This window comes from Orycteropus afer, unplaced genomic scaffold, assembly GCF_000298275.1.
Source record: "Orycteropus afer afer isolate SDZICR_OR568_19922 unplaced genomic scaffold, OryAfe1.0 scaffold00077, whole genome shotgun sequence".
NCBI lineage: Eukaryota > Metazoa > Chordata > Mammalia > Tubulidentata > Orycteropodidae > Orycteropus > Orycteropus afer.
The window spans coordinates 5697898-5723977 of record NW_006921664.1 but is presented as its reverse complement, the minus strand read 5'-3'; positions in this window follow the sequence as shown (position 1 = coordinate 5723977).

Genomic DNA, 26080 nt, shown 5'->3' with positions numbered 1-26080 from the left:
CTGGTGGTTCAAACCCACCAGCCACTCCTCGGAAGGAAGGTTGGGCAATCCTACTTCCGTAGTGATACTGCCTCGGAAACCCAAGAAGGGGTTGCTATGAGTCAGGGCCGACTTGATGGCACATAACAACAACAACAACAGCACAGAATTCAGCACAGAAGAGCATTCATATGTTCGTAACATCTGGGCTTAGGTCAGGCATAAAAGTACACAACCACAGGTGGAATAGGTCTAAATACTTGTTTTAGATGGTTAATTACATTAAGACTATTTCTTAATTAATGAATTCAAAAAACAACTGAGAACTTGACGTTTAGAATACTCCTTCTATAGGCATTTAAAGGCTCACTCTATGCTGAGACATCTAGCCTTACAGATGTTTCTTTATATGAAATATAAAAGATCTTCAGTAGAAACAGATGTCACAAAAAGAACTATTGTGACCTAATTATGAAGAGTAACATTTTGTAGGCTATGTGCATCTTTCTTATTTGGAAGATCACAACTTCAACTCCTATAACCTTCAAGATTGTTGTAAGAAACAATAGATTTTAACATCCTTTTGGTGAAAAACTGCTCTGTTCCCATAGAATAATGGCTAATAATAAGTGCCTTGTATGTGCCATGCTCTCTTCTCATTGCCTCTCATCTTTGGGGTGGAACTCTAGCTATTATTCCCATTTTAGAGAATAAATTGAGGCTCACAGAGTGTAACTGGCTTGTCTAAAACTAGTAAACTAGAAATTGGAGGACGAGGATTCTGCTTGAAGATGATTCTAAATGGTTATTATTATTTGATGATTCCAAATGGTTATTATTACCTGTGAGATTAACTCTTCTTTAATACCTGCTGTGGTAGTTAAATTTGTATGTCAACTTGGCTGGGCCTGGTTGAGTGGCTGGGCAGCTGGTGGCAGTTATTCCCCATGATGAGACTGGCAATCAATTCTATGGTGGAATCTACCACAAGCAGCTGAGTAGCTACCTTTGAGATGTGGTCTGCTTCTTGTACATAAGGAGAAGCCTTGAGGATAGTCTCTAGCTTGTGGCAGGCTTGAACCCTGCATGTAGCCGTGTTGTTGTTCAGCAGCCTTCCATGCTCTGCCAACCTTGGGACTTCCAATAGACTTGAATTAATGGCCTGCCGTGTGGTTTGGTAACATCGGGACTGTGCCATTTTATTTGTCACCCTTGGGCTTATTAGCCTCAGCAGCTAGTAGCTGCCTGAGTGAAGATGCCTCTAGCTTCAGTGGGCCAGTAGTAAGAGGCAGAGCTGAAGCCCAAGGTTAAGGGGCTTTCACACAACCCCTAGAGCCTAGCACTTTGAACTCAGACTTTTAGCCTCCTGAATTGTATGAGAATAAACTCCTGTTTGTTCCAGCATCTCATTTGTGGTATATTCCTGTCAGAGCAGCACTAGGTATTCAGAACACCTGCATAGTGCCTAAGGCACTTGACTTTTAACCAGAAAGCTGATGGTTCAAACCCACCAGCCATTCGTCAGAAGAAAGGTTGGGCAATCCACTTCCACAGTGATACCGCCTCAGAAACCCAAGGAGGGGTCGCTATGAGTAGGGTTTGACTCAATGACATGAGTTTGGTTTTTTGGTTTAGTTGCCTGTTGTTGTTGTTGTTATGTGACTCGATGACATGAGTTTGGTTTTTTGGTTTAGTTGCCTGTTGTTGTTGTTGTTATGTGCCGTCGAGTCGGCCCTGACTCATAGCGACCCCTCCTTGGGTTTCTGAGGCAGTATCACTACAGAAGTAGGATTGCCCAACCTTCCTTCTGAGGAGTGGCTGGTGGGCTTGAACCGCCAGCCTTTCTGGTTAGCAGGCAAGTGTCTTAGCCACTATACTACCAGAGCTCCTGACATAATAGAAGTATCACAAGTGAATGGCTTTAAAGAACAGACATTTATTTTCTCACAGTTCAGGAGGTTGGAAGTCAGAATTCAGGGTGGGGGTCTAGGAGGAGGTCCTTCTTTGTCTATTTCAGCTTCTTTTGTTGTTGTGTGCAGTAGCATCATCGGGGGGGTGCAAGGGGTGTGGATTGTAAGCAGGTGGCACTATCAGAGGGGGTCACACCAAAATGACTGTACATAAAAATTTTGGGCAATGTTTCATCAGAAACTATTTTTATAAAAATACCCCTGTAGTAGGTTATAACAACAAAAACATTTTTCATAAGCCCAGCTTATGTATCAATATACATAAATGTATGCATGTATGTATCAATATATGTATCAATATGTATCAATATATATAAAAGTCTAAAAGTCTATGCTAATTTACTTTTTGAAACTCTTGTGGCACTGTGATCAGAGCTGTCATTGTTATACAATTACAATGATACTTTGAATCATGTGGTTTCATCTGCATTTGGTACGAGCATACACTGTTTTTCTTGCTACCAGTGATTTTAATACAGTCATTCATTTTGCTAATTTTTCTGGTGTTTTAGCTACAATGCGGTGGTAATTGGTATTTGTGAACCTATATCAATAATTGTTTTTGAAAAAGAAGTAGTAATTAAATGAAAAGAGAAGACAAATTTTAAAAGGCTTCCCCTCAGTTACTAATAATGCTGTAACTAATAACGTAATTCAATGTAGAAAGATTTTGCAAAACAATTTTGTTGTTTGGAATCATGTTATCTAAGAAACATTAATATAAACAATTTACAACTGTATTCATCTGCTATATTCTATGATTACAATTAATAATAAATATTACTAAGGATTCTGTAAAGTCTGGTAAAGGAGGAGGTCCATTGCAGGGGAGGGTTTCACCATGAGTTACTGCATTGGGTAACACCAACCTGGTGACAACACGCCATGGTATAAATTCTGACACCTAGCAACCCTATAGGATAGAGTAGAACTGCCCCATAGTGTTTTCTAGACTGTAATCTTTATGGGTGCAGATCAACAAGCCTTTTCTCTCATGGAGCAACTGGTAGGTTAGAACCACCAGCCTTTCAGCTAGCAGCTAGGCACTTAACCATTGTGCCTCCAGGACTTCGTTTTTTGCTTTGTGGTCAAATAATGTCTATCTTCCTTCCCCCTGTGTGTGGGTGTGTCTCTGTTTCTATTCCAATCTTTTTACAACTCTGAAGTGATTAGTTTTCGGATCCACCCTACACTGGTAAGACATCACTAATCTAACCAAAGGAAAACCTTATTTCCAAACAGGATCACATCCACATGCACAAAGTCAGGAATTCAACACATATTTTAGGGGACAGGATTCAGTCTATAACAAAGAGGAAATGAACCTCACAGCTGCTTCATCTTACTCTCTCAGAGATTAACTTTGTTTTATTTCCTGTTCACTCCCCACACTAACCATGAGGCAAAAGAACGGATAAGAGTGAGGTGAGCCAAGCAAAAGCAGGAATCACTAGCAACAGAGTGAATGGAGAAGATTCCCTGGGTCTCAGAGTTACTTGTGTTCTGACTTGGGGTGGTCACAGAGGCTTCACAAGGAGCTATGGTATTTCTTCCACCTCACAAGCAGCCTTGAACCATTCACAAGCTGCCCCTGATGAGCTCATCCTTGCTGGGCCTTCTCTAGTTTTTGTGAGGTTTCTTGCCAGCATTTTCCAGTGGGATGGCTTCTTTGGGTTCCTGGTATTATCATTTGCAAGTCCGCTGCATAGTAAACTGAAATGCTAGATTTAGGATTAGCCTCATTAACTGCATAGCCCACTGAGCTTCTGGTTTTTATTTTTATTTGGGTGTTATTTGTTTATTTACTCAGATAATAACTCTGCCTCTCCACTAAAATGTAAGCTCAATGAAAGGGGAGATTTTTGAGTCTATGTTCATTGCTGGACCCCTAGAACTAAGCTTGATACAAAGGAGGCACTCAATAATGATTTGTTGCATTCATGCATAAATGAATGAATTTGTTCTGAAGATTAACCCAGACAAAGCAGGAATACAACTTGTATCTTCTATATGAGGGTAAACAGCCAAGGTATGTTCATTTCTGGGAACCCCCCAATGGTTGTTTTCTCATTCACAGAACACAGACTTGTTGCCAGCAGGGAGGCTTTCCTCATTAGAGGCACTTAGGGGCCCAGGCCTGCCAGCAGCCACCAATTCTTCTCTAGGCTCTTTGTCTTCAGGATCTGGAACCAGTAATCAATGCTTTGGCTTAGAAGCAAAACACATCACACATATAGGTCACTGGCCACAACTATTCACCCAGTCCCATTCAACCACAAAGGGCCAAAAGTGCAAATCTCCCATAGGTCTGGAAGGTAGAGAGTTGGGAATATTTGATGAATTACATATAATGGCTAACACCAAAAGTAAATAAAATAGCAATTCTGTAGGCACCTAAGCACAGTTTGGAGATTCAGAACACTTGTAAGTTGCTGTTGAGTCAGCTTCAATTCATGGCAACCCCATGTACAATAGTACAAAGCCCTTCCCTGTCCTACACCACCCTCATGACAGTTGACATGCTTGAATCCATTGTTGCAGTACACAAGCAATTGGTCTGTTATTTGACTGCGTTCTAATGTGTGGGACTCATTTTTCCACACTACATTGGACACTGTTCTATGTGATCCACAGGGCTGTCTTTGGTTAATTTTCAGAATATATCACCAGACATTTCTTCGTAGTCTGGAAACCCTGCTGGTATTTGAAATCTTCCTGTTACTGCATCCAGCATCATAGAAACAGGCAAGTCATCACAGTACAACAAACTGATAGTGTCAGAACACTAGACCTATGGGAATTGGATGAGGAGAACACAAAAACTAAACTGGCTGTATTCCACACAGGATTCTTTGAAAGTTCTGGGAAGGCAGTGCTTGTCTTGTGGCTATATCTCTAGCATGTACCACAGTAACCAACACACAAGAAGCATTTGTTGAACTCAGAAAGCATTTATTGAATGGATGTTTTGGTTAGCAGCCTAAGGCCTTAACCACAGTGCCACCAAAGCTCCTTATAAGCCATATCAGATACCCTAGTTTTTGTTTCCCTTAAACCACCATCCAACTGTCAGTATAGTGGCTAGTGCATTGCTACATGTTTCTGCGAAACATGTAAGTTCTGTAGATGGATTAGAAAAAGAATAAAGTTGGCAATTTCTTCTATTTAGCATGATGTTGCTTTACATAAAGATTCAGGGTTTATATATAAGCCACATCCCCAAAAAACCACTGCCATCGAGTTGATTCTGACTCATAGTGACTCCATAGGGTTTCCAAGGCTGTACATCTTTAAGAAAGCAGACTGCCTCATCATTCTCCCACAAAGCAGATAGTGAGTTCAAACTGCTGACCTTTTGGTTAGCAGCCAAATGCCTTAACCACAGTGTCACCAAAGCTCCTTATAAGTCATATCAGATACCCCAGTTTTTGTTTCCCTTAAACTATCACCCAGTTGTTAGTATGGTAGCTTGTGCATTGCTATGAAGCTGGAAACTACACCACTGGTATTTCAAATACCAGAAGGGTTGCCCACGGTAGACAGGGATTTCTGTGAATCTTCCAGACTAAGACAGACTAGGAAAAAAGGCCTAGCAACTTACTTCTGGAAATTAGTCAAAGAAACAGCCTTTGGATCAAAACATAATACTATCCAATATAGTGGTGGAATATGAGCCCACAGGCTAGAAGCATTCAAAACACATAGCAAAGACAACAATGGACTTGAGCATCCCAACAATCATGAAGATGGTGGAGGATCAGGAAATATTTTGTTCTGGGGGTCTTCATGAGTCAGAGCCAACTCACCAACAGCTAACATGACAACTTAAGTCAAAAAATATGCTCAGTCCTGAAAGTGGTGGCTCCTCTGAGTCACACATGTAAGGCCGTAGTAACTCAATACACTGGACAATAATGGGCTGCATCCATAAATCCCTGAACTCCTGCCATGTGAGAACCACCACACACACCATCCCACCCCACCCCCGCTTATCCTGTAAGCTCTTCAGCCTGATGTGATGGGGGCTTGGATCAGACACCTCCTCCCTTGCCTCTTTCCAGCTCTAAAATGCTGTTATTTCCTGATCCTGGTTCTGGCTTTAGCACTCAGTTGTATTATATTGCTGAGGTCATTGTTTATTCTACCACATGGTTATAGCAGCCTCATTTTATAAATGAAGGAACAAAGGGAAAGAAAGTTCATCGAAAGTCCACTCTCACACCATGGTTTTATGAAGAGAGCAGGACAGTGAAACCTGATTCAGACAGTTAATCTGAAGTCCATGTGCGGGAAAGTTGTAGGCACTCCTTCTCAGTGGCAAACTCATGCGTGGAAGGTGCTCGTGAGCAGCATGACATATATGCCTTAAATATGGAATGACACATGCCATTTGATGCACAAAACCAGGCTAGAATTTCAAGCTCAGCTAGGCTGTCTGAAAATTCCTCCTGAAGTTTTAAAAGGAGAGCGATTATGAATCCATGCTGTGAATGTGGAACAAGTTTCAATTTGGATAGAAAGCTCCCTCTACTGGCTCCAGAGCTCCTTGTCCTTAGGACTAAAAGGTTACAGCAGAGCTCTGGTAGCATAGTGGCTAAGACACTTGCCTGCTAACCAGACAGCTGGCGGTTCAAACCCACCAGCCACTCCTCAGAAGGAAGGTTGGGCAATCCTATTTCTGTAGTGATACTGCCTTGGAAACCCAAGGAGGGGTCGCTATGAGTCGGGTTTGACTCGGCGGCACATAACAACAACAACAACATACCTGGCAAGTCCCAGTCTAAGTGTGTGGAATCTTTAGAGTGGCATGTATGTACTGAATTAGCAATACCTGAAATAATGAAGTAGTTGTTCAGAAAAGGAAAGCCAAAGGAAAAAGGAGGGTGCTGCCTTTGGCCAGGAAAAAAATGCTGTTGATAGAGTTTGAGCAGCTTTGCAAGAACATTTAGGTAAAAGACATATTGTCATATGTCATTTTCACAGATTTAATACTCCAATCATTTCTTCCATGCCATAGCTGACTTCGACTGAAACATTTTGAGTATATTATGCTCGTAAACAGTTTTCTTAGGAACTTATAGTAAATTGGAACCTGAAGTAAAGTTCATCTCAGGAATCTTTCAGCCTTGCTGACTGTTTATTTAGAATGAACTCCTTCTCCGTGGTGTAGATAGTGATCCTGGCTCAAAGCTCCAACAATGTCTGAGGGATTTGGAGGAAAACAATCTGCTTTTATTTTGTAATTGAACAGGAGGGTTCCATCACCTGAATTGCTGTTTTAGCAGAGGTCAAAACAAGCCACACAAACAGGTGTGCACAAACACTCATATTCTCCACTCACACACACACAGCCATACATACTTGCACAGACACACTTGCACACACATGCCACACACGTCACATGACCCATATGCCTTTTTTATTTTAAAAAGTTAGTGTTTTAAAATTAGTGCACTCATATTAAAAATTAGGATTTAGTTTAGTAAGTACTCCCCACCCCACTCATGCCCAAAGAGTTTTGAGTTACACTTTCTGAAAGATTTGTCACTCCTGAATAACTCCTCTCTTAAGAGGTCACTCTAACCCCAGAAAAGGCTTCGGGGGAGGAGGATGTCAGAAATCACTAAGTCTAGTGGAGCCAGTTGCACAAGTAGGTGGAGATGGTGAGTAATGATTTGCGTATTTTTTCCAGAGTTCAGAGTGTCTCAAAGACTCATATGGGTCTGACTTTCTTCCTAATGCCTGAGATATAGAATTAAAAGGTCATTCTTTGGACCTAAATCCAAGTATCAATTTTCAATCATTATATACATATAGGTATGCATTTAAAGTTGTAGAGTCATTTATACTTAGAGCGTTGAATCTCAGTTTGGAACACTAAGAATCATCTGGAAAGTTTGTCAAAAGCAGATACTGTATCATTTCTTAGCAAAGGCCAAAAGGTCAGTATTTTATGTGTCCTGTACTATTCTGTTAGAAGTGACATGTGAGCCATAGTTCTAGGAACAATGACTTAGACTGAGACAAATCTATTAGATTCTATCTTAAGAACAGATTTTTCTGGAAGGAGGGGGAGAGCAAGAGAAAAAATGAACCTTAAGATAGTGGGCATATAATCTAAACAGAAGTTGTGGAAGGTGAGTGGGAGCCCAACATCAAGTGAGATAAGATTTCTAGAAATGAGAACCTTGAATTGCTGACATGAGACCTGGTTAACCTTATAGTCTTGCTGAGCATTGACCTCATTTTGTGCTATTACTACTTAGCAGTGGCTCTTTGTTATGGTCCTGGTTTTGTGATGCTGAACAGGTTTCAGCAAAGTCCCAGACTAAGACAGACTAGGAAGAAACACCTGGTGATTTACTTCCCAAAATCAGCCAATGGAAACCCTATGGATCACAACAGTTCAATCGTGTTGTACATGGCGTAACTATGAGTTGGGGGCCAACTCAGTGGCAACTAATAACAAGTTCTGAGTTCTGTGCCATGAGTTAGACATTGTGCTAAGTGATTCGCTCCCTATCACTGAATCTTCTCATGATCCTGTGAAGAAGATATGAATGCTTCAATTTTACAGCTAGAAACCAAGGTTCTGTTGTATCTTATCCAAAGTTAAGTAGCTTTTCTCTGAGTATAAGTCTGTACTAGCTAAATGCCCTAATAGGGGCTGCTCAAATAGTCATAAGTGGAATTATTACCATTTCCCCACTGATTTTACCACTAACATGGACTGTCTTTAAATAGTAACCAGGTTCTAAATCTCAGAATAACATGCTATGGATGTGAGAACATCCTTCAGAGATCAAATTTAATCTTTAAACCCTTCACTTTAGCAATGCAGTTTCTGAAACCCAGATGGGGCAAATGATGTGAACCACCACCACACCCCACCCTTTTAAGGTTAAGACAAAGACTCAGTCTTGATCCTAGAAAAGAAATGAAATGCAGGATTATATAAGACAGGAATTTGCATAATTTCAATAAGGAAATAAGTATGTGTTTGTTTATATAATTACGTAAGTACATAATTTTGTATAACTGAAGAAATATTCATATATCAATATTTTTATTACAGCCTAAAGTTTCTCTGTTGAATATATTTATTTGAGGGGGGGTGGTTTCCAGAACATATAAATAGATATGCATCAAATATAATAAAACAGCAATTACATTCTAGTTCAAATGGATGAAGTCTTGTTTTGATTTTTTTCCCAGGCAATATATTGCTTTGGCCCTGCTTTTAGGATCTATGTTTTGAATGATTAAGGCTTTGTGTTGCCTAAATAAATCAGGAAATATGCTAAGAAACATTCACAACAAGCACTAAGGAATTTATTGTGCAATACATTGGGTTTATAATTGTTACTAAGAAGTGCTTTGCTGTTTTGATCTCTGAGTAGTAAAACTCATCCTAATTTTCTGAAAGAAGAGACAGTAGGAAACGCAACTGTGTTGAACATATTATTAATCCAAATATTTCAGGGTAATTTTTTTTCATGTTGGAAAATTAATATCACTCCTTTAGAGAAAAAGGAGATGGTGTAGTGCATAAGGCATTTGACTGTTAACCAGAAAGTTGGCAGTTCAAACTCACCAGTCATTCCACAGAAGGAAGACAGGGAAAGGTTTATCATCTCAAAAACTCAAAGGGGGTTGCTATGAGTCAGAACCTACTCAATGTCAGTGACTTTGGCATTTTTTTTTGGTTTAGAGAAAAGGTATGGACTGTCATTCATCTAAATTCATCTGCCTTCCTATTGGCTGCCTTGAGAAGCTTTCTTGCTCTTTTTCTCAATGGCTGTATTTGAAGCTTTTTGGAGCTGGAGAGACAGTTATTTTTGTTTTTAATGTCTTCATAGAAAATACATGAGCATAGAAAGTGTCATTCTAAGGTTTAATTTATTTAAATTAAAATAATGTAATTTAATATTACATTAACAGTATGCAATTTAATATTACATTCATTAATATTTTATATTCAATTTTATATTCAACTTACTAAAGTTACAAAATCAAAACATTTAGGTCTTCCTTAAATTTTTAACCTCAATTTATAAATATCATTCTATATTAACAACCTATAATATGCAGATGACACAAGCTTGCTTGCTGAAAGTGAGGATCACTTGAAGCAGTTACTGATGAAGACTACAGTCTGCAGTATGGATTACATCTCAACGTAAAGAAAATGAAAATCCTCACAAATGGACCAATAAGCAGAATCACAATAAATGGAGACAAGATTGAAGTTGTTAAAGATTTCATATTACTTCGTACCACAATCAACACCAATGGAAGCAACAGTCAAGATATCAGATGGTGTATTACACTTGGAAAATCTGCTGCAAAAGACCTCTTTCGAGTGATGAAGAGCAGAGATGTCTCCTCGAAGACTAAGGTGTGCCTAACCCAAGCCATGGTATTTTCATTCGCCTCTTATGCATGTGAGAGTTGGACAATGAATAAGCAAGACCAAAGAAGAATTGATGCTTTTGAGTTGCATTGTTGTTGAAGAATACTGAAAGTACCATGGACTGCTAAAAGAACAAATAAATCAGTCCTAGAAGTGCAGCCAGAATGCTCCTTGGATGTGAGAAAGGCCAGACTTCATCTCCTCTACTTTGGTCATGTTGTCAGAAGAGGCTATTTCTGGAGAAGAATTTCATGCTTGGTAAAGTGGAGGGTCAACGAAAAAGGGGAAGGCCTTCAACAAGATGGATTTACATGGTGGCTGCAATGATAGGCTCGTATAGCAGGGATTATGAGGCTGGCACAGGATCACACAGAGTTTCGTTCTGTTGTATATAAGGATGCTATAAGTCATAGATGACTCGATGGCACCTAACAACAACAACATATGTAAATCTGAAAAGCTTTGACAAACACTTCTCAGGGACGTATTTTGGCCTATTAACAAATTTAATTAAAACACATAGAGTGGCATTTACAAATGTCAGTGATACAATTGTCTAATTGAACAGACAGTATTTTCTGAATATGTGTAAATTTTGGACATTTGTATTTAATAAACAAAACTTGTAAAGAAGAATGTTAAGTCTTCTTAAATGATCATTTCAAACTTATCATTTACAAACTTCAAATAATTCCGACTTAGAAATCACAAATCTAATCAATTACTCAATTACATATTTTTAATTTATTGGCAAAGCCAATTGTTATTTTAATAGACTTAATCTTATTAAACATACTTAAATTACTTATTATAAAAATATTGACATTATAATTTCCATTTATTAAAAATTTTAACTTTAATTTAAATTTTTTTGAGGTTAAAAGATACTAACCAATTAAAAGACAATTATATGACCTCTCAAAATTGGGTATGTCATTTTAGTCAGTAGAGGTTTTTAACAGCTGGAAGAATCAGGCAGGATGTTGACTTAATTCTAATCAATGACACTGATTGGCTACCTTCAGCTATATGCACAAATTATAACTGCTGTCAGTGTAAGAAAAAGGTTGGTGTCCCAGCAGTTGTAGTACATGTAGTCTTTGAAGTCTATGTCCTTTAGATTAAAGTTACACCCAATCAAATTATTCTTAATGAAAATCTGCTAACTCCGTTGCCTTTACATCAGTTAACTGCATTTTCCATTTCCTTCCTTCATATGACATTTACATATCTTTTCACAATAACTGTAAAGACTTTGAACATGACAGAATTTTGCAATTCTTTTTTCGTAGTTTCCCTGTCTGTTAGGAGCTCTGGTAGCATAGTGCCTAAGGCATTTGACTGCTAACAGAAGGCTAGGACCACAGAACACTTACAAATAATAAAACAATGTCTAATTGAACTGTGATTATAGGATAGTTATTAAAAACAGAGATTTTGCAAACAGGTTTCCTGGTTTGGCATCTGACCCCAATCATTTCCATGTTGTGTGACATTGAGCAAAACACTTATGGTCTCAGAGCCTCAGTTTTCTCATCTATAAAAACTTTTGGGAGCTCTAGTAGCATAATGCCTAAGGCACTTGACTGCTAACCAGAAGGCAGCAGTTCAAACCCACCAGCCACTCCTCAGAAGGAAGGTTGGACAATCTACTTCCGTATACAGCCTTGGAAACCCAAGGAGGGGTCACTATGAGTTGGGTTCAACTCGATGACACATAACAACAACAACATAAAAACTATTATTTGGGGATTGTTGCAAAGTTTAGTCAGGTGGTGTAGATAAAACCCTTAAAACAGTCTCTGGCATATAAGAAGCAGTGTATAAGCATTAACAACAATAATCTTTCATGAGGTCACAATTTCAAAAGGTATACTATTGATAGAACATCTGGCCATTTCATAATCATAAACAACCATCCATTAGGACCTAACACAGGCCTTGTACATCTCCATTAAAGCTAATCTTATTGAGCTGTAATTATTTTTGTAGAGAAGACAATGGTTTCAAAGCACTTGGGGAGAATTGCTCTTCTGTTTATGAAAAGATTTAATGGGCTTTTCTTGATAGCCAATGGTGATTTCTCTGGACTTAGTCTTCAGTGGGAGACCCTGAGTGGTATAACACACTCAGTTGCTAACCGAAAGGTTGGAGATTTCAGTCTTCCCGAGGAACCTTAGAAGAAAGCCTGGCCATCTGTTTCCAAAAAATCAGCCATTGAAACCTTGTAGAGCATCAAAAACCCTGACACACATGGGTTTGTCATGAGGCAGAATTGATTCAACAGCAACTGTTGTTGTTTTATTTTATGGTTTTGAGGTTTTTGGTTTTTGGTTTTTTTTTTGTTTGTTTGGTTGTCTGCAACAGGAAGTCTGAGGCTTGGGAGAATGCAAAATCTATGGATTGGCTCACTCGTTTATTCCAGACTCTTCTGATGAGCATTCCTTCACTGCAGAGATGGAAAACTACCTACCACATCTTTCTGTTCCATATACAATTAATGTCCCACCAGTGAGATGCAGTAATAACAAGATTTGAAAGATAGCAGTGAAGATCATGAAGTGGAGTCACCCTCACACTGCTTTTGTTCTTTCTTCTCACAATCACAGATGTAGAAATGTCTCATTGCTCTGCAGTAACTGGAGTAGAGGTTACAGTGCTCAGTTCCTAGCTTTGTTGGTGTTGAGACTCAGCAATCATAAAATGTTACTATGTTTCCTCCTCTACTCAATAGTTTTTTTTTATTGTTGTTTGTTTTTGATTCATTCTCCAGGTTTAGGAGCAGAAAATCTTCCTGGTGTTTTTGATTCATTCTCCAGGTTTAGGAGCAGAAAATCTTCCTGGAGTGTTTGTGTTTGGTTAGTTTATTGATTTATTGGTTGGTGATATCTGTGTGTTTAATTTGAGAGAGTGATTCGAATATCTGAATGTTATTTTCTATATAGAACAAAAGTGGTCCTAATTTGTTATAAGAATCCTAAATGGTGCAAACTGTTAAAGCTTGACTAATGACTGAAGAATTGGCAGTTCAAACCCACTCAAAGGACCTCAGAAGAAACCCCTGGCTATCTTCTTCTGTCAGGTCACAGCTTTGAAAACTCTATGGAGCGGTTCTACCCGGCATGCACACTTAGAATCACCACGAATCAGAACTGCCTTGAGGGAAACTGGGTTGGTTCTGAATTTGTTCTAAGAGAGGAAAGATGAGGGAAATTTAGACTTGACTGAGTTGAAAAATTCCTTACATCCTCACTACTCACGGTGTGGTCCAGGAACCAATATCATTGGCACCAGCTGGGAGTTTGTTAGAACTGAAAACTCTCCAGGCCCACCCCAAAGCTTATGAATTGGAAGCAGCATTTCAATACAATGTGCAGGAGATTTGCAGACACACTGATTATACAATGCACAGATACCAGCAGGTGTGTATGCTTTGGGGAGCCAGTTGGAATTGGCAGGTGCCTGGCTATTGAATTGCATGGGTTCATAGTTTAATGTTTTGGACAGTAAAATGCAAAATTTAAAAAGCAAACATATAAATCAGTGTAAATTCAGATCTACTTTATTTTCCTATCTGATTGCTACTTAAACATCAGTAGACTGGAGCACATCAATTATTTCTTTCTGCCTCTATTAACTAGTTAATGATCTGCAAGTAAACCCCTGAGAAGATGCTACTTAAAGAGACCCGATGGTCCTTTTGTAATGTGAGTCATTTCACCCTTTATTGTTTCACTTTGTTAGAAAGATGGTTAGATAGCATCATTAGGTGTTCTGTTTAATAGTATAAAAGGCCATTCTATTAAAGAGATGTTGCATCTTTTAAACAGGAGTATTCCACCCACAGACACACATACACAGTATGACTTCTTGCCCACCTCCCCAAAAGGATTTTGTGGATGGCACTTGGTAGCCCTCAGAGCACTTTGCTCCTTCCCAGATCACACACAGGCTGTGGCTCCACACATCACTAAATTACTTCTGCAGGGATTCATCAGGGATATCTACCAAGGGAATAAGACCATGCTGGAAGTAAATGGGTAGTTTGCAAGCCATTTCACAGAAGCCTAAAGTTTCATAACGCAGTCTCCACAGACTGAGGGAAAGACGAGTAGTAGGGCTTATGGGACCACCTTACTCCCACTTCACAGAGCAATTCTACTTATATCTGTTCTGAAAATTGGAGTACATAAAATTCCACTTGAAAGAATATATGCTACTATTTATAAGGAAAACTTGAAGAACACTGGGCCAGATAATAATCAGCAATAATAAAATAAGCATATATTTTAAAAACACAATTGAATTTTTCCATTATGTTATTATAAAAAGCATTAAAGAAATAATACCCAAGCTTGTGTTGAAACCAATATTATGAATATGTGTGATGGGATTATAAGGTAAAATAAAATTTTTATAAGTAATTGGACAATATATATTTGAATCAAAAAAAAAAAAAAACCTCATATCCTTTAATTCAGAAATTCCACTTCTTAAAGTCTTTTATAGAAAAATTATTCAAAACTGATTAAGAAATTCTATTCACTAAGGTTTCTTATAGTGCTATTTAGTGCATTGGAAAATGGGAAACAATCAAAATGTTCAAAATAGAGCAATTATTAAAAGACTATAGTAACAACATGAAAAAGCTTATGTAAGAAAAATACATTTTTTTTATTGAGAACCTCATATATATGACATCCATGAAATATAAAGAACTCTCAGAACTCAACAATACGAAACATCTTCTATAAATATGATTATTATTATTTATATAATGATAAATTAAGAATAATAAACCTTAAAAAAAAAATACCAACCCTATTTGGCCGGTTCACTTTGGTATACAAAACCTACATTTTCCCCTATACCTTCCTTGTTTTTGCTAGGCTTCCAGCCATCTTTTCCAAGTTTATATTATGCAGATTCTACCACAACGAGGGTTTTGAGGAAAGCAGGTCATTTCAGTTCGCCCTAGTCCTCTCCCTCATTGGCAGTGTGACTTTGGAGCGACACACCATTCAGAGTCACGACCTCTAAACTCGCAGCAGGATTCTCCAGAGCTGCCTCCTCCCAACTAGAAAAGTGCAATTTAGAAGGTGTGTAAATAATACTCTTTAAATTTTCATTCTGTATTAAAAATGAGAAGAAAGTTCATAGAAGTTGTATGGATAATGAGATTATAATTGGCATTTTTATTGTCACTATTTTCTATATTTTATAGAATTTATAGATATCATTTTATAATAAAAATATATTTTTTAAAAAAGGAATTTTAAGGACTTAGTGACCATCATTAAAGAAAGATCGTTAAGCTTCTATGTAACAGGTGACAGCCACTGTCCTAGGCACTTGACATTAAAAAAAAAAACAGTCCCTGTCCTCAGTTAACTGAACGAAGAATTATAGTGCAGTACAATGTATATGTAGGTATGTACTGTGACCGGTTTCAGCCCAGGAGCTGAAGGATGAAGAAAATGCTAAGTACCTACGTAAGATGTGGTACATAAGTGCCTAAGGCACTTGACTGCTAACCAGAAGTCTGGTGGTTCAAACCCACCAGCCACTCCTGGGAAGGAAGATTGGGCAATCTACTTCCGTAGTGATACCGCCTGGGAAGCCTAAGTAGGAGTCGCTATGAGTCGGGTCCGACTGGAGAGCACATAACAACAACATGTAAACCAAAAAACCAAACTCATTGCTATCTGAGTCATGGAGACCTGCATTGGGTTTCTGAGACAATAAATCTTTATGGAAGTAGATTGCCCTTCTGCCTTCCACAAGGCGGCTGGTGCATTTGAACTGCCAACCTTCTGGTTAGCAGTCAAATGCCTTAAGCACTTTACCACCAAAGCTCCTTATATAATACATAAGAATACTTCTATCTGAATAAGCTCCCAATGCAAAGATGGGCCAATAATCACAATAGATTGAAATACATCAAATATGTTTTGACCCATGAATTTAGAATGACACAACAACAAAACTCATTGGTTATCATTGACAAAAATGGTGGGAATCAACCCATTGGTAAATAAAAAGAAAGACTTAATCATTTATCCTGCCTTTCTTTTATGATCCTAAGAGGCCCAAGTAGTTGATGAGAGAGAATCTCTTCATAGACGTATTATAGCTAATGAATAGAAAAAGAATTAGACTAACATCATTTTGCAACTGCTTAGTATTAATGGATCTCGGCAATGATCACAGTGTGTGAAAATGTGGTAAAAAGAGAAATATAAATTAGATACATAGGTAGGTAGATAGATAGATAGATATAATCTCCATCTGATCAGCTTTTATCCTTAAACTTTCAATGTACAAGAATTATAATGGCAGAATGCAGCATCAGGATTGGAGACTCATAAACAAACTGACATTTACAGATGATACAACTTTGCTTGCAGAAAGTGAAGACATATTGAAGCACTTACTGATGAAGGTAAAAGACTACAGCTTTCAGCATGGAGTTCTAAAAATAAAGAAAACAAAAATTCTTACACTGAACCAATAAACAACATCATGATAAATGGAGAAGAAATTGATGTCAAGGATTTCTTTCCTCTTGATCAACAATTGATCCCCATGTCTGAATGATGAGATATGTCTAAACAGTGGGTAATGTGCTCATGACCATGTATAGGGTTATCAGACAATGTTTCTACATGCGTATTTGCACACACTGTATGAATGTCTAGGTGTATAGTAGAACTGACAAGGGGCAAAGTTGAGGTGGACTCTTGGCCACAGCTAGCTACACACAGGGAGTGAGTAGTTGGACCTGTGGGCTCAGAACATGATCACAGGGGACATAAGGCTCAATTGGCATAACATACTACACAAAAACATTGTTCTTCATCCTACTTTGATGAGTAGAGAATGGGATCTTAAAAGCTTACAAGTGGCCATCTAGAGGTAACAATGGGTCTCTCTTCATCTAGAGCAAAGAAGAACAAAGAAAACCAAAGATGCATGGAGACAATTAGTCCAAGGGACTGGTAGACCTTGCCATCTTCAGCCTATATGACCATGAGACCAGAAGCAGTAGATGGTATCCAACTACACTGTCAACATCTCAGAGGGGGAGCAGTGCAGGAGATCCTGGATAGAGTGGGAGAACAATGTGGAACAAAATTCAAATCATTATTAAAAAGATCAGGTTTGTTGGTGTGATAGAGCCTGGTAAGACCCCTGAGACTATGGCCCTTAGCCACCCTTCGGTCTGGAATTGAACTCACAACTTTGGCTTCCAGCCCAATGAGAGACAGGCATATGGGCTGAACTTTTGCATCAGGTAGATATAATCCTTTACATCAGGTAGATATACACGAGGAGCAATCAATCACAGAAGAAAAGAAGGGCAGTGTTTGCAGAGGGAGACAACTCTGGGGGCTTTTTCTCCACCCACTACCCACCTTAAAGATGTTAAACCTGTTTAAAATACTAAAATAGCCAGCTGTTTGGAAGAGACATATTTGTGCCCAAGAGAATATGGAAATTATTAAACAATATCATTAATATCACATGCAACTAAAATTTTTCTGAAGATAATTAAAAAATGATTGGAGCAGTACATCTACAGGGAACTGCCAGAAATTCAAGCCACGTCCAAAAGAGGATGTGAGAAACTAGAGGTATCATTGTTGATGTCATATGAATCCTGGCTAAAAGCAAGAATACCAGAAAGATGTTTACCTGTGTTTTATTGACTATGCAAAGGTATTCAACCCTGTGGATAATAAAAAATTATGGATAACATTATGAAGAATAAGAATTCCAGACACTTAAATGTGGGCATGTGAAACCTGTACAAAGACCAAGCTGTAGTCATTCAAACAGAACAAGGAGGATACTCTTTGGTTTAAAATCAGGAAAGGTGTGCATCGTCATTACTTATTCAGTCTGTTTGCTGACCAAATAATCCAAGAAACTGGACTACATGAAGAAGAATACAACATCAGGATTGAAGGAAGTCTCATTAACAACCTGCGATATGCAGAGGACACAACCTTGCTTACTGAAAGCGAAAAGGACTTGAAGCACTTACTGATGAAGATCAATGATTACAGTCTTCAGCATGGATTACACCTCAACATAAAACAAACAAAAATCCTCACAACTGGACCAATAAGCAGCTCTATGACAAATGAAGAAAAGATTGAAGTTGTCAGGGATTTCCTTTTACTTGGACCCACAATCAACACCTATGGAAACAGCAATCTAGAAATCAAACAACATATTTCACTGGGCAGATCTGCTGCAAAATACCTCTTCAAAGTGCTAAGAAGCAAAGTACCACTTTGAGGACTAAGGGACACCTGACCCAACCCATGGTATTTTCAGTCACCTCATATGCATGTGAAAGCTGGATAATGAATAAGGAAAATGAAAGAAGAATTGATCCTTTGTGTTATGGTGTTGGCAAAGAATATTAAATATACCATGGACTTCCAGAAGAAAGAACAAATCTGTCTTGGAAGAAGTACAGCCAGAATTCTCCTTAGAAGCAAGGATGGGGAAACTTCAGCTCACGTACTTGGGACATGTTATCAGGAGGGACTGGATCCTAGGGACAGCCTTCATGCTTGGTAGAGAAGAAGGTCAGGGAAAATGAGGAAGACTTTCAATGAAATGGACTGACACAATGGCTGCAACAGTGGGCTCACACACAGCAATGATTGTGAGGATGACACAGACTAGGCAGTGTTTCATTACGTTGTACACAATGTCACTATTACTTGGAACCATCTCAATCGCACCTAACAAACATAACAAAATGTTAAAAAACGAAGATATCACTCTGATGACTACAGTATGACTGACTCAAGCAATGGTCTTTTCATCAGGAGAGATCAAATGCTGGAGAAGGACATCATGCTTGGGAAAGTAGAGGGTCAGTAGGAAAGAGGGAGACTCTTAATGAGTGACTCTTAAAAGTATTTGCAACAATGAACTCAAACATAGCAACGATTGTGAAGATGACCCAGGGTCGTGCAATGTTTTGCTCTGTTACTTGAGTCAGAGTCTACTCAGCAGCACCTAACAAATAGGGCATGTAAGAAAAAATGTTAAACACCTCCACTGGATGCCAGTATCAAAATCAAGACTGTGGGAAATCTTACAAGACAAAGGCCCAGTTGGCAACGACAATAAAAAGAACATATAGATCATAAGAAACATAAGAAAAACATCAATATATCTCGACTTATAGACCATGTTTGAGTCATGATTTAAACAAAGTATTAAATAATTTACAAAGCAATTAAGCAACTGCGAATACTGACCAAATATTTGATGATGTTAAGGAATTAATGTTAATTGTTTAGGAATGATAATAGTACTGTGATTATCTTTTAAGTTACACAATGAAGTATTCAGATATAAAGATAAAATATTTAGGATTTGGTTTCAAAAATATTGAAGGTGGTATATTGAAACAATATTGGCCAGATATTGATAATTATGTATGAGTAATGATGTATCAGGTTCACTACACGAGTTCTCCACTTTATATATATTTGAAATTTTAATAATAATTTAAAAAATTAAAACTGCTTGAGAACCCCTATTAAATAGTATCTTTTCCCTTCCAAAAGTGGAAAACTATGTGTATGTGTGTATGTGTATGTGTATGTGTATGTGTATGTATATGTATATGTATATGTATATGTATATGTATATACGGGAGCTCTGGTAGCATAGTGCCTAAGGCACTTGACTGTAACCAGAAGGCTGGCGGTTCAAACCCACCAGCCACTCCTCTGAAGGAAGATGGGGCAATCTACTTCCGTAATGATACTGCCTTGGAAACCCAAGGAGAGGTCGCTATGAGTCAGGTCCGACTCGACGGCACCTAACAACAGCAAATATGTATATACATATATATAGGTTTTCAAGCTTGTTTGCACATTTCTTTCTTCAGCTACAAAGATGACCTGATACATACAAGCCATTTTCACAAGTGCATCTTGTAATATCTGCATTGACTACACTATCTTAAACTGACATTAATTTTTAGTGACAAAGATCACATCAAATAATCAGATTTGGTGGTCCTGTCAGAAGAAGGGCTTCTCATTTGGTCCAAATATAGTCTTTCTTGGACCAGGCTAGGCTAATAACAGAAAGGTGCGCAGACTATCCAGAAAAAGCTTAAAACGCCCCCATGTGGTCAGTATGGGTTAAAACATGCTTGCATGCTTTTACTCTTGCCATGGAGTCTGCGCATTAAAATGGTTGGACGCCGCCTGCTCTCTTTTAGCTGGCTAAAACGCCAGCTTCAGTCAGCAATTTTGTAAGAGTGTCATCTTTGCCAGGTCAGATACCTTGTAAAATGTTAACCCAAATCTCCCATCCTATTGATACTAAAAAAAATTAATTTCCAAATAAATTATTTGTCTTGGGACAAGAAGAAAAACTGAAAAAAGAAAGAAAATTCCGTAACAATATTTCTAAATGTTTGGATATTTTACGTGTGTTTATGATCTATGTGTCAGCTTTTGCAAATGTCTTGGGTGATTTCCACTAGTTCATTTCACTCATCAAGTAAAAAAGAAAATAATCCTGAAAATTAAAATTTTAAAAAATCTGATTGTATCTAAGTGCATACTCATGTGCCATTTGCATAAATGGATGGGGCAGCCTCACACAGTAGAATGAGCACTGACCCTGGGAACTAGAAGGGGAAAGAAGAATCCAACATTTGTGGAATGTCCACTAGCGTACACCATTCTCACTGCTGCTCTGGAGGGCACATGTTTCTACCTTCAATGCACAGAGGGGGTGTAAGCTGGACAGGAACACATAGCTGAGCTGACGTTGAAACCGAGGTTTGTCTCACCCCCGATGCTATATACTTTTTATGCCATTATATTGCCTGGGGGACTGAGGGGTCCATGGGTGGTACAATCAGTTGACTCACTGGACAGCTACCGGTAAGGCTGGAGGTTCAAATACACCCAGAGGTACCTGAGAAGAAAGGCCTGGTGATCTACATCAAAAACCCAGACATTGAAAACCCCATGGAGCACAGTTCTAATCTGACATATATGGGGTCAACATGAGTCAGAATTGACTCACCCGCAATTGGTTTACTGGCTTAGCCAACAGATGACCTTGGGCTCCATTCTAGAAAGTGGGCTTGTACATTATTTGCAAAAGATTGTAGAATACAGTGAAGGGAAAATGTGTTTATTGTGAAGGGTAAAGTGGATAGGGATTGTCATTGTGTACTGTCGTCAGTCTGGAGTTTATGTACGAACATTCCCATGATACAGAAGTCTCACTTTCTGGCATATATACACCCCAAGAAACTCTCACAGGTAGGTCCTTAAGCACACCAGAATTTTCATCCTACTGTTATTTGTAGTAATGGGGAGGTGGAGTGACCTAGAGTTACATCAGAGGAGAAGGAATAAGGAAATATGATGGATTCACAGTATGGATTTAGATGCAGTTCTTTGAGGCAATAAACTAAATGTGAATAAAGTAACATGAATAGTTACTTAAAAGATGCTGAACAAAAACAAGAGCTATGGCATAATTCTATTTATATTTACTAGTAATTCATAACACCTCAAACAGCTCAAAAGAGAGTTCACAAGGATATATGCAGAGCCAGTGACAAAGATCAACCCAATTAGTGTGGTTGCACATAGACTGGCAGGGATGCAAGTGAAGATAGGAGTAAAGGAAAACAATTAATTAATACAAAACAGGAAAAGAGCTTAGCATGGATCATTGATGAGAATGAACTGAGGAGTATGATAGCACCTATCTCTGTATCCAAGGGTGGAAGGGAGAGAAGAAGGATAGGAAGGAAGCAAGGAGGGGGCCACTGGACCCCAAAACAATTTGAATCCCACTTCCAAGCTCTGTGACTATATTTACTTCAACTCTCTGATCTTGTTTCTCCAGCATCAAATTGAATAACATCCCCCATTCCCCCTTCCATGAGTATCTCTATAGTGGTTATTCAATTAGTCAGCATTGGAAAAGCATGTGATATCTAGTAAGAGTCTAACTTTAGTTCTTTTTTCTCCTTTTCCTGAGACAGAGCTTCCACCTTCTGCTCCTGGTTCCTGGGTTCCTGTCTCACTAACCTACCCAGCAACACCCAAGCAGGCGCCTCCAACCATTGTCTGTGTCAAGGGGATAGGTGGGATTCAAGACACGCAAGTGACATCTGTGACCACTAAAATGGAGTGTCCTTTGCAAGATGACCTTCTCTCCAAGGCCTTGTGATTGCACTTTGGGACATTGGCTGCCACATGGCAGCAGTGCCTCATCCTAGGATCCAATTCCACTTGTAACAGAATCATCTGAGGTCTTATTTAAATGCAGATTCCTGGGTGTCCAGTCCAAGAATAAACTTGTTTAGCCAGCTTTCCAGATTATTTTGGTGCACAATGTTGTTTTGGAGCCAATGTTATAGGGGGAAAGATCCCTGGTGAGACAGTGGTTAAGTGCTGGTCTGATAACCGAAAGGTTGGTAGTTTGAACGTACCTGCTACACGTCTATAGGAGAAAGATGTAGCCACTCTGCTTCCATAAAGATTACAGCCATAGAAACTATATGGGGCAATTCTACTCTGTCCTATAGTGTCACCATAAGTCAGAGTCGACTTGAAGACAATGGGTTCAGTTTTGCATTTTAGTTACAGAACAAGAATGAGAGAAACAGATTAGAATTACATGCAAGTAGTATAATTTTATTTTCCATGCAAATGTTGGAAAACATTAATTATTCAGCTTATTATTGAAAAAAAAAATATGACCAGATCAATACAAGTCACATAAAAAGTAATGTTGGTCTACAATCCTTTACTTAAGGTTCTGAAATTTACAAGGGAGCTCTGGTGGTGCAGTGCTGACCAGAAGGCTGGCAGTTCAAACCCACCAGCCACTCCTCAGAAGAAAGACTGAGGAATCTACTTCCATAGAGATACTGCCTCAGAATCCCAAGGAGGGGTTCCTATGAGTCAGAATTGACTCAATGGCAGTGAGTTTGGTTTGATTTGGTTTTGGAAACTCAAAAGCCCTGAAACCTCATGAAAACAATCTTGTATGGTCTTAAAACCTGAACTGGAATGACATGAGACTTTATACTCTTTAGGTATCCTGTTTAACGCAACTATTTACATTTCACTCCTGAAATATCAATGTGGGTTTTCACAGAATCCCAGATTCCCCTAGGAGAGACACACTACATGCTATAATTTATTTTCCTAAAGTCCAAAATACATATGGCCCAAAGAGCCATATGTATGCAACATGAGATTGTGGACTTATTCCAGGGAAGAATAAAGCACATTATTATATAATTTCTGTCATCCACCAATTATTCTTAATTAAACCAAAAGCAAACCAGTTCCAGTTGCATATGTTCTGACTCATGGCAACTCCGTATACACCAGAGTAGAACTGTGCTCCATCGGGTTTTCAGTAGCTGATTTTTCAGAAGTAGGTCACCAGGCCTTTCTTCAAAGGCACCTCTGTGTGGTCTTTAATCTCCAACCTTTAGCCTTTAATGCCAGTGTATTAAGTGTTTGCACCACCCAGGTACTGTGTAGGTGTCCTAAGAGGAGGTAAACTCTCAGTGCTTCTAATTTCTTCTCTGTAGAATATGGGAATTGGAGCAGATGATTTTTATCCTCTTGTGTAACCATGCTCCTTTCCGCCAGGACCCAACATGGGTAATTAGGCACTTGCAGCTCTGACTGAGAGTGAAACTATTAAAAAAAGAAAAAAAGACAGATTTTTTGCAATATGTCATCTGCACCTGTAAAGGTATGGCATCTCCCACACAAAATGAGGAGAAGACAAGCTAAGGAAATAAATAGCTAAAAAAAAACAAAATGCCTTACCACCAGAATTCCTTACACATTAAACTCTTTAATAAAGAGTTATTGAGTATTTATGCCTGATTTGGACTATTTTCACACTTTCTATGTCTGTCCCAATTCAACTTTGCAAGTGAATCTCTTCCACAAAGCTCTGTAATTTTTACTGTTCAGCCACATCATCATTTGTTCCCTACTTTCCTTGCACTGTCAGGATAAGCTGAGAATAAAATAATATTTTGTTTCATTTATCCCCAACTATTCCAATATACTTATTTTCTAATACTGATACAACCTAAGGATTGACCACCAAAATCTTCAATGATGTTGGAGAGTTAATCAGAATAGGTTTAATAACTTGGTCTCATGTGGTCAAATACAACAATAATCATCTATTAGTAAAGAGGTTAAACCTGAAAGAAGATGATATGTATTAGAATCTCTTAAAAGTAAATGGTGTGTAGATTGGAGGTGATCTCACTGAGAATGAACCAATGTTAAAATTTCCTGAGTCAATATCTATGGCATGAGTCCCTTTCTTCCAAATTTGTGAGAGATTTAATTTAATCTTGATTTTTCTCAGTAAGAAGAAGGACACAGAGAAGAGGTAACTTCTGGGAGAAAATGAGGAAAAAGCTGTTAGTTAAATTGTGGAGATTGAAGTCAACAATAGGAAACAAAATGTGTATGAACCACTGTATGGAATATGAATTTTCTCTGTAAACTTACATTCAAATCACAATAAAAAATTTTTTAAAAAGAAGAATGTTTTCAGGGGGCTTCCAGTAAGAAGGTGGAATAGGCAGACAAACTACAAAGACCCTCTTCAACAAAGTAAAGAGGAACCAACTAACACAGTTACAGAAGATAATGTGGAACCCTGAGCTTTGAAAGGACGGATACAGAAGTGGAATAAACTCCAACTAGTAGAAGTACCTGCATGAAAACAGTGAAAAAGGAGACATATGAAGCTGTGGACTGTCAATGATCTTGATGGCACAGACAGTTTGGATATTGCCAAGTAGTGTTAGGACCTGAGAATTAACCTATGAAGAATCACACTCCAACAAATTTGAAAATCTAGAAGAAATGGACAGAGTTCTAGAAACACATCACTTACCTAAACTAACAAGACTGAGGTGGAAAAGTTGAACAGACCCATAATAAAAGAAGATATTGAACAGGTCATTAAAAAATTACCAACAAAAAAAGTCCTGGCCCAGACAGTTTCACTGGAGAATTCTACCAAACATTCAGAGAAGAACTTTCTACCAATCCTACTCAAACTATTCCAGATCATAGGAAAGAATGGAATCCTCCTAAATTCATTTTATGAAGCAAGCTTAACCTTGTTACCAAAACCAGGCAGAGACATCACTAAAAAGGAAAATTACAGACCAATATCACTCATGAATATAGATGCAAAAATTGTCAACAAAATTCTAGCCTATAGACTCCAAAAACATATCAAAGAAATAATATATTGTGATCAAGTAGGGTTCATATCAGGTATGCAAGGATGGTTCAACATTAGAAAAATAATCAACATTATCCATCACATAAATAAAACAAAGGAAAAGAACTACATGATCATATCAATCAATGCAGAAAAGGCATTTCATAAAATCCAACACCTATTCCTGATCAAAACTCTCAACAAAACAGGAATAGAAGGGAATTCCTCAATATAATAAAGGGCATATATGCAAAACCAACAGCCAACATTATTCTCAATGGAGAGAGACTGAAACCATTCCACTTGTGAACAGGAACCAGACAAGGATGCCCTCTATAACCACTTCTATTCAACATTGTATTGGAAGTCCTAGCCAGGGCAATAATGGAAAAAGGTAAATCTAAGGCATCCAAATTGGTAA